Genomic DNA, 11,546 nt, shown 5'->3' with positions numbered 1-11,546 from the left:
CTAAGGCTGAGTAACTAAGTCAGATGCTCATGTTTACTGTTTTATCTAAATCAGAGTCAATTTATTTGTTTGAGATTTGACTCATCAACTATGACAACATAAATTAAATTGGTTTGGGATGAGTTTGGTACCTAAGGTGGTATTTAACCAAGGTTCTGCCACATTAAAATTCTCCCTGATAAAAAAGATGAAATAATCCATTCCTCCAACAAATACATGACCATTAGAGGCCTATTACACGCCAAATACAGTAAACATATATGGTAAAGAAGGCAAGCCTAGTCTTTGACATCACATAGTTTAAGCAAGCAGTAATACAAAGTATATGTACTACAAGAGAATTACAAGAATTTCTGAGCACATAGCAAGTGCATTTAATATTACCATGTATGCTCTAATTTTTATCTCTGATGTGGAGAAGAACAGCTATCTATAAGGTTCACAGTCTCCCATGAAGATCTACGCTTTAGAGGATCTGATGTCTTGGTGAATTAAAAAAACATGATATTCTGGGGATGCAGTTAGTTCAGTGGTAGAGAGCTTGTCTGCGATATACAAGGCCCTGGGTTTAGTCCCCAGCACCAGGAAAGCACACAAACACATAGCTGACCAAGCATGCAAAACCAGTGCTCACCATCCCAAATACCCTTTGATGTTTTAAGGATAGGGGGAAAAAAGCAAAGAGATTGTGTATATCATCCCTCACAAGCAGGATAATAATCACTCCCCTATGGCAAGGTCCTCTTTAGGGAAATACTGTACTTTGCATGTAAATGTCTTTCCGTTATCTTTCCAGCAACAGGAAATCTTTCTGGTATAGAATACCATGATTATATGCTTTTCTTCTTGAGGATTTTTATTTGTGAGGGAGGGGATCAGAGGTGATAGAATAGGCAATAGGAACTGAAGAAAAAAAAAAAAGCCATAATAAGTATAATGATTTCTGCTATGAAGTCTTAAAAACAAATTAAGGAAGTTCAAGGAAACTAAAACAGCAGCTATAACCACACCCCTACTTCTTTCTATCATAAAAGGGGAAGTCAAGATACGTAAAAAGAGGGTTGCTTGCAGGTGCACTGGCATGAAGTTATCATGTGCAGAGGTAAAATCACATAACCCCAACAACTACAGAGGGCACTTGAAGAACACTCAGCTATGCCAAAATTAACTGAAACATTTTCCATCTTAAGCATTCTAATTACACTATGATTCTTGGAGCCATAGGAGCGCCTACAGATACAGTAAGTTAGTAACAAAGAATGAATGAATGAAAGTCTTGCAGTAACTATTAAAAAAATACAGATTAAAATAAATGCTTATAAGACAAGCCTAAATAGATTACTAGCATCTTACTGAAACTCTACCTCAGAGAAGTGAGATACTGAGTAGTTTCTATTTTTAAGGAGACCATGCAAATTAATGCAAGTCTACAGTTCCTTTCCCAAAGTTCTTGTAGTCAAACATGTCCTCAAATTCAGCGTCTCAGGATTTCAGACAGGTGATACTGTATGAGCACACTCCTAGTGAAGGCTGGCACAGTACAAAGAAGTTTAGGACAGCACACCACAAATCAAACATTTGCCATTCCTGCAGCCAACCCTACCTAAAGTAACAACAATGATTCAGAACAGCTTTTGTGAAAAATTATTTGTCCCAAATATACAAAAAAAAAAAAAACCTCTGATTTTCAACACATTTTGGATATCAGAATTATTGATAAGTTATGGGCTTAGAGAACACTTACTATCACGTGCTGATTTGAGGGGGTGTGTTTTGTGAAACCAAAGTAATTCTAAAAGTATCACATAGGTTTACAAATAACGTCCTCTTAATCCTATACAATGTTAAATCTCTCTAACACAAATCCTCTTATGGGACAGTTTTCAGAAATTTAACCCTTCAATCTGTAGAACTGTCAAATCCAAACTTGCCACCAGGCAAAAAACATTTAATGAATTGAATGTATTCAATTCATCATAAATTGGATGATCACTCCTATTTTGTTAGAGGAAAAACGCTGTAACTCAAAAAGTTGATCCTGACCCAGGAAGTAGCACCAAATGAGTCACAAAAAGGACTTTAATTTGTCATAAACATAAAGATAAAATAAGCCTACAAATATTATCACAGCATATTCATATGTATACCTTTACTGACTATACACAATATAAGCATATACAATAACATACTACTGCTGAGGTAATAAAATATTTCCACTGAGGGAAAAATAGAGGTGAGTCCTAGTCAACAATGCCATTCTACTAAATAACCATTAAGGTCCCTTTGTCCTGATGGTCCATGAAAAAACAAATCGATGTTGTAAATATAATAATTATAGCCTAAAATGAATAGCTTTGTGTTAGAAGCATTTATTGCCTTCTTATAATGTATAGTGACTTTAAAGACACATTTGTTTTTATCATTTAGGTCTCAAGATTTCCAGGGACATCTTGATTTAATTTATTCTTGATAAATTCCCCTTTAAAAAACTAAAAATTTTCCAACTTTGGTGCTGTACTTATCAAAAATTGTTAATACACAAAAAATGTAGTGGCCTCTAAGGATGCTATGTTTAAGCTATGAGAAGTCATTTTTTTAACCTGTCTTCTGGCCAATATCTTCTATGGCTTCTTTTTGTGTCATCTTTACACCCCATGCCCAATTTTTAAAAGACAGACTGAAAATGAAGTCATTTTTTAAAAAGATCAATAAGTATAAAAGAGAAATCAGTTATTTTCATCCCTACATCAACTATAATAGCTTTATAGAAATCCTAAAATATATCATTTCCCTAGCCTTATCCCCAGATTAAAATATAAAGTAGCATGAGTAAGGTTCCAACATGTCCTTTTTTTAAGTATCTCAAGAAAAGTTTAACATAAATTTGGGCTAAGCACCATTGGTACAAGCAGCATTCTCTACAAATCATTTTCTTTTCTCATCAATGAAAGGACTGGCATTCCCCTATTTGCAGTCAAGAACGAAATAACTATAGGCAAAATTATCCATTTTTCTTCTCTTTTTCACAGGAAAAAAACTATTTTTTGACTTGAAGTTTTAAACTAATTCATACAATAAAATTCATTCTCACTTATTTGATATTCTCATTCCCAAATACTAAAGTTTTTTTTTTCACTAGTATGTTAGCAAGGTTTGCTTAAAATAAGGAAACATGTAACACACATTCCAAGAAATCAACCTTCAATAAATTATTAGAGAATATTCAAAAGTATGATTTTAAAGAACTGATTACATTTTTGATGGTTCAACCACAAAAACTTGCAGAATTTCAATTATATGAAGATACACCAGACACAACATGTCCTAATACCTATTATATGGTATTATATTAAAAGAATTTAGTAAATAATCTACCATTTCCTTAAATGAAAATTAGTATCACAAGATTCCACATCTTTAAGATTTATATGTTTGGGATAAGGGAAATCATACTGTATTCTGTTTTGTGGCATAAACATAAAAACAATATTTCATAAAAATTCACATCTATCAATAACAGTTTTATTTTTTTAATGCCACCTACAATGGATATCTACTAGTTTCATCAGCAAAATGATGCCAGGCTACTTTCACACCCCAAATTAGAATTCTATTCAAAAGATCTGAAGCCATGTATTTGCATACCATAAGGCTAGTGAGACAAAAAAAAAAGACAAAAAGACTAGTGGAATACTGTCAATTCTCTCTCTCTCTCTCTCTTAAATTATATATTTGCCTGCCACTTGAAAGTACAAAATTCATTGCTAGAACAAGTATTTCACAGAAACAAAATAAACATGACACAACATGGTTTAAGGAAAAATGTTTTCATTTCTCTTTTCACTAAAAGATATTCTGAATATAATTCTAACTGCAATATATCACTGATACACTGTCTAGTATACTACCTGAAATGAAAACCAAACAAATTTTAAAAATAGAAAACACAATTAGTAACTTCAAAATATACATAAGTCCATTATTTTTATGAAGTACATTTGTACCAAAAAATATCACATGGCCAATATCACCTTAAAAGTTTAATGTAAATAATTTTAATATATTCGGTTTTAAAAATAAAGAAAATTACAAAGTATCAATGCATTCAAGAGACACTGTATTAAAGGCAGTACACAATGAAAGCAGAATTGCATGGCAAAACTCTAAGGTAGTAGAAAACATTCTCTTCACCACTAAGATTCTATTTACTTTCCACAAAAAATTTATTATTTTTAATAGTAGTAATAATTAAAATCCAAATATAGATAAATGTAAAAAGTATAAACATAAAAATCATTTCACATCCTCCATTTACAAATATCATTAACACATTATGTATGTATAAGCATACACACATGTATCTATGATATATATGTATTTATACATATATTCCAGTGATGGTGAACCTTTTAAAGCTTTCAGTGATACAAAAGCCCTGCTGTGGGACACATACCATAGGTTCACTACCACTGATATATTCCTTTCTTTTACATTCATTGAGAATAGAAAAATGTGTAAGATAATGTTCTGGAAAATATAAATATATAAATTGTTCTGAACACCATTCTGCTTCACATTTTTTTCATTAAGCAGGCCAGGTTTGAGATTACTTAGTGTGTTTCTATGTGTTGTTATTGCTGTTGACTCCTTAAGGGGAAATGAAAAATCTGTTTCCTGGTTTGAAAGAGAAAGACAAAGAGAGAGGGAGGGAGGGAGGGAGCAAAAAAGGAAGGAAAGGAAGAAAAGAAGAAAGGAAGGAAGAGAAGAGGAGACAAAAGAAGAGAAGAAAGGAGAGAAGAGAGAAAGGAGAAAAAAAGAAAAGAAAAAAGGAAGGGAAGGAGAGAGGGAGGGAGGTCACTGGCACTACATTTCTCCAAAGCCTGACTAAACAAGAGTATCTGTATTAAAATGGTTGGCTGAGCGTGGTCCTGAGCAAATCTGCAATGTAGACAGGATTCCTTTTATGGCCTCCCACTTCTCGGTCTGAAAGTACAGTTCACTACTAATTAGGATAGAAGGGTTGTCATTCATGTGTGCAACTTGAGCACTTCTCTCAACCTTCCTGACTCATTTCTAAAACTCCATGATTCTCCCATGTCTCCCTATCTCCCTACCACCTTTTCTCCTTACTGTCAAAACAGGTAAAAATCATCCTTTCCTCTCACCACACTTAGCCTCCATAATTCAAAATCTGGCTAACAGAGTGTTACATCCTCAATGCACTTACTCTCCACCTGATGTAAGAATCAAAGTAATCTGACGAGACCAAAGGTATGGGCAATGTTTTAGCAAGGAGGAAAGGCAGCAACTCAGAAACAAACTTAAATACATTCACCAATATAAATTTTTATTTGAAATTAGTTTTATGCATTTCATGGGGAAAAATGTATATACTCTTAAAGATAACTTATTTTACAGAAAAATGTATATACCCTTAAGATAACATTTTACAGACTCAAAGTCAATTAAAGAGCTGCCAGGATTTCTCTTATATGAGAAAAGTAAAAAATAAAGAGCAAAATAAAAGATAAATAATAGGAAGCTGGGAGATCTTTTTCAAATGGAAATGGAATCAAGAGATGGGGGGAGGGTTTGGGAAGGGAGGGTGCTGGAGGGGAGAGAAAGGGATGCAAAAAGCACTGAGATCTATTATGCACATGTACCAACACCACACACAAAAAATGTAACCATTATGTAAGGTAAACATGTAGTAATAAAAAATAAAAACTGAAGAAAAAGTTGGGAGTGTTTTAGCTCTGAAATTATTCAAAGATGAGCCTAGTTAAGACAATAACATGAAAGCATCTTTCTAATTGTTCATCCATTATATCTATATTAACACTTTATAGAGTTCAAAGTGCATTCATATGCATTATTTATTTTCATTCCCCAAACAAGGAGATATAATGGTCACTATTGATCACTTCTCTAACATCCATTTCTCCCACATTCTTCCTTCCCACAATATTTTAAAATATCCCTCCCCCCATTAACTCAAGAGAGTGACCCAATCAACAACAGCAGGAGATATGTCCTGACTCACAGAAACCACCCATGTCAGCCCTAATTCCCTGTCAGAACTGGTTAAGAAGTGTACACTATCTAACTCTGGTCAATAAAGTATGAAGAGAAAGGTAGCACAATGGGCTTATTCAAAATGTTTTCTCACTTTTACAAGAGAGAGAGACAGACAGATGGCAGAAGAAAGCTCCACTGCCTCCCTGGCCTGGGCGTGTCTGTAAGTGACTCTGCCGCCAGCCTAAGGACAATCCAATGCACAGAGAAGAACAAAGCCAAGGAAAGCTCAGAGGCAAACCAGAGGCACCATCCTAGCTCCACACTGCATTTGTCTTCTCCTTCAGTATCACCTGCACCTCAGCTACTGCAACACTGGTAAAACACAGATAAACAACACTCTTTCCCTGACCAGGATCCTCCTTTTCTTCAACTGCAAGCTCTCCTTTCCACTTCGGCTAAGACAGTCAAGTCAAGAGGTTAGGTAGTATAAGCTGCTAAAACAGCATGCTTTGTACCAAGCTCAAGTGCTCCTAACACACATCAAGGGTGTGGCATTTTCTCTTTGAAAGGATAAACTCCTCTACAAATTCACACTAGCATTCACTACTTATATTATGATGCTGGAATTATAAAAATGCTCTTTCCAAAGCTGATGCTATAGAAAACCTAAAATGGAAATATGTGAGACACAGACTGATCACTTGATTATGTAATTAAATAATCCACTCTAAAGAATGAACCTGTGATGGGTTCAAGAATACCAGAATATAGTTCTTTTCTTAAAACACTATTTAAAAAATTAGCAAAGATAGTATTTTAGAAGGAGACTCCTCTTCAATATATGACTATTAATCAAGTTCTTAAACTAGATTAAAAAGGAAATTGTTTTGAAGATCTCTATACCCTGAACCAGACCTGGTAGTGCATACCTGTAATCTCAGTGCTCAAGAAAGGTGAGGCTGGAGGATGGGGAATTCATGGACAGTCTGGACTACGTAGGGTCTCAAAAGAATAAAAATAAATAACAAAAAAAAGTCAACAACCAAAAAAAGCAGACTTACCCAGCCTGAACATCTCACTGCAACTAAAACAAAATTAAGATACATTCACAAAGCAATCTCATACTGCAAGGTCAAGGTATGAGTCTACTGATGGGGGTCCCACTTTATTTTTCTCATAAAAACTGTGATTTCTAGCTTGTTTCTTAAATATGGAAAGAAATCTTACAACTACCTGAAGAGTAATGTTATTACAGAATCTTCTATAGATTGGGTTTTTTTTTTGCTCCCAATCATTTTAGATTATCTCACCCTCCCCTATTTCAACTGTAACTGAATTTAAGCTATTTTTCTGTCTTGAAAGTAGTCAGCTGTTTCTGATACAAACACACCTTTTGCCTTCAGAGTTTACTGAATAATATTTCATTAAACTATATAAATACATGAAGTGTAACTGCCGTTGTCATGTACAAACACAAACAATTTGCAGGAAGGGCACAATAACTAGTTGGAAAAACATTCAAGAGCAAACTAGAAAATAGTCTACAATCACTCAATGTAACATAGGCATTAGTCAGTTAATTCCACAGAATGAAAAGTATCATTTAATCTCATGTGTGGGTGAAGCAGAGGTCAGTATAAAAGACATGCTGTAATAGGCCCTTCCCAAGAGTCTGGTTTTTCTACTCAGCAAATCAACTCTCTAATAATTCATACATATCAGCAACTTGTGAAGTGAAAATAAAACTTTTATAGTATCATATCTTGCAACTTTATATGTATTTTCTGAATTTTGATGAAAAACATAATAAAACTATTATTCTCACACTCTGTGTATGCATATGCACATGTGTGCATGAGTGTAGCTATCAGCTAAAGAAAGTACTACATAACACAAAATCATATAAATAAATATAAATTTGAATACAACTCCAAATATAATGCTAACACTATAGAAAAAGTATTACAATTTGTTTAAGAAAAATGAAAAATATGGCTAATTCATCCCCTTTAATTCATTAAAAGATATTTCAAAGTGGGGATGAATTAGTCATATTTTCATTGATTATAACTGATACATCAAAGAAAATGACCAAAAAGTATATCTGACCACCCAAACATAAATACAAGTCCTTTGGCAAAAATTCTAAGATGATAAGCAGGGTATAGACAAAAACAACATAACCAATCACTTAACTGCAGTCAAAAACCCGAACAGTACATACTTGCCTCAGGTTCTGTAATGGAAGGGAACTCCAACATTCAGTTTCTAAATTCCACCCTTGAGAAGGTGACTAGAAAAAAGGTCCAAGACAGCCTCCACTGTCTCTGAAAGCTATCTATCCCCACACATAACTCCCTTATTCTACATCTTCTTAGTTCAGCAGTGCACCAAAGTCACTTCACATTAATGGATAATACATACTTGATTTCTACACATTGAAAATTCAAGTATGGTTCTGACCTGTAGACCAGGACAAAGGTAATGCTCTGAGATAGCTTACATTACAAGAACCATAGTGTCTGTACTTACAGAATTTCTACAGTTAGAAAAAGACAGATACCCAAAGACTTCTAAAAGAAATATCTTCAATACATAGTACTACCAAACAGTACAGATACATACAACAGTATCAAGTAATTGATAAGTGCTTGAGAAAGAACAAAAAGATGAAAACTTGGGGAGAGGATCATTGATGGTTTAAGACTTAGAAGTCAGAAAAAAGCTGATTCTAACACATATTGTGCTACTCCCAAGATAAATATCTTCAACATGTTACACTCTACAAGACTAGTTCTTGCTCTCAAAAATGGGAGTCACATCATCTAATTCACAGTTGCCCTAACATTATCATTTATAGTCTCTCTACAGAGCAGGTACTTAAATTGTAAGATACTGTGGTTTTGAGAAAGTTCAATGTAATACAAATTCAGTTACAATTTTGAATGCTCAAAAGGAAATAGAAGAAAAAAAACTTTCCCTGTAACATGGTTCTTCATGCACTCAGAAACTAAAGTTGTGAGTATATTCGTTTTCTGTGCAATCTTTTGATAATAATTAAGCTTGAGGTCAAATTATTTTAGGATCATCTGACATTTAAGATAACTAAAAAACCCTCATACAAATTTATCTGGAACTGTGGACATTTCTCATTTTATCACCCCACTGTTACAGCTCATGCCTTTCATTATAGAATCTTTACATTTCACTTCATCCACAGCAAATCTCACTCTCAACTATATCAACAGGAACAGAACTGTCCTATGACTTATAATTTGTTTTATTTAACATTTCAGCATTCTCTTCACTCATTTTAATACACTCTGTGGGGAAGCCCTTTGAAAGGAAATCATCACTCATCTCATTCTGGGAGGGAAATATGAACCAAAAAGCTACACCAGAATAATGGTATATTCCCAATATGGAGGAGATTGTAGGATGGATCAGAATACAAAGAAATTACTGGAGACTGTCCCATTTGTTCCTGAGTCACATTTTTATAGTATCGATTTGTTTCATGTAAAACCAATTACCAGATTACCTAACACACCCACATTCAAAAGCAAGTTAAAAAATAAAAGTTATATATAAACTGTTTTAGATCATATACTTTTCTGCTTTCCTTCAGTAACATAAAAGATACAAGTTACTATTTTTGATAGCATGTGTTTCCTTAAACTTACTATTCCTATTTGGTTACCTAATATCAGCAAAGAACATATACATTTGGACCTTCACACCTCGAACTGACTCACTTTAAAGCCAAGGCATTTTGGACTTCCACAGTCCGATCTCCACCTACTTTCACAGCTTCCTCTTCCACAAGGACCTCCGGGTACTGCAGCCTTATGTCCAGCTCAACAGGTCCTATGATACCCAACCACATAGGACCTGCACTCAGACCACTCCCTTCACCTAGAAAAGTACTGCCCTCAGATCTCATTTTGCCTATTAAAATATTTTAAGACCCAGATAGAGTGTTACCAGCTCTATACTCACTCATAATTCCTCAATCAAAACTGTATGTCCTACATACATAGATGTACACACACACACACACCCCCTCATGCTTCCATGCAGCTCTAATAAAACCCACAGGAATCTGGTGTTGCAACTGTTTCTGAGCATGCCTGCTTCTACCTTCAAGGCAGCTACTGAGTCTCAACTCATCTTTATATTCTACCCACTTTTCCAATACCACCAGATGGCAAAAGTCCTTTACATATAGAAAAGGCACGAGTTGAAATAAATTATTCCTTGATTCTATCCCGGCATTTTATTTTTAAAGAATAAATGATATTCAGGTTTGAAGATTTTGCTAATACAGTATTAATATGCACAAATCTAATAATGAAAAATCAATAATTACATAATTAATTTTTTAAGTTGACAAATGGCAAAAGAGGTCAATAATCACTATAAATCAATAAGGATATTCATTCCTCAAGACCTCCAAAAAAAGTCTCATCTATAAGAACATTAAAATGAACATTTCTGTGTGCCTCATTCTAGTAAGAACTACTTCTACCTAATGCAGATCCAGAAATGCAAATTCACTTAAAGCAAAAGTTATCTATAGTCTGTTAAAAATTATACCAGAACTATACAATGTATTTAACACCGTTCTTCTAATGCCTATAATTTTCATCTTTTGCACTACTATTAAGGCTAACATCCATAAAAGATGAAGATAACATCTTAGCTCAAGATACAGCTAAAGCAAAATTTAGAAATAATTACAAAACACTCTAAGGACATCTTTAAAAAACAAAAAAGTACCAAGAATGTCACAAATCAGATTTGATTTTTTGCGGAAATTTTCTCTTAAACCATTCTCACATCTTTCTAATTCTAAATTACGCTTATAATAATCTATATGATTTATGTCTTCCACAATGTACTTATATATGAGGAAAAGGAATTTCTTTCAAAGAAACATGCAGTACACGGCTTTAAAAATTGTTTTTAATTTCAAAATAATCCACTTTATAGTTCAATTATCTCTTACTATCTGTTGTCAAATGACACTCATAATGACAACAACTGCAAAAGTAAAAGAAACAAACGGCCTCTTTTCTTAATTTATTAAAAATAAGTAGATTTTCTAACAGAAGGTTTAAAGACTGAACAGCCTGGGTACTCAACCCAACAGAGTTAAAACTAATTTGTACAGCAACAGTGCCTGTGTCTGTCTGTCTGTCCGTCTGTCCGTCTCTGCCCGCCCCCCCATTAACTTTTCTTCCCTCCCCGTAAGGTGGGGTGGGAACCTGGAATGACTGTGACACAGGCCTCTCCACCCCCGCCACGCGGGCACGCACACCTCCATCACCACACGCGGACAAGCAATGTGGGGGCCGCGGACCCAAAACTCCACTCTTCGCCGCCACCTGCCCCGCGTCCGGGATAAACAAACCCGCCCCGGCCCGGCAGCGGGACCGTGGCGGTGACTGCGCCGCCCAGACCAGAGCCCCGGGCAAGTTACGAGCGGCGGGGACGCGGGGGGCGGCGAGCGCGGCGCCTTCCCGGCC

The sequence above is a fragment of the Chinchilla lanigera genome, unplaced genomic scaffold, assembly GCF_000276665.1.
Source record: "Chinchilla lanigera isolate Chin_1 unplaced genomic scaffold, ChiLan1.0 scaffold00120, whole genome shotgun sequence".
Taxonomy (NCBI): domain Eukaryota; kingdom Metazoa; phylum Chordata; class Mammalia; order Rodentia; family Chinchillidae; genus Chinchilla; species Chinchilla lanigera.
This window is presented reverse-complemented; position numbering follows the sequence as displayed.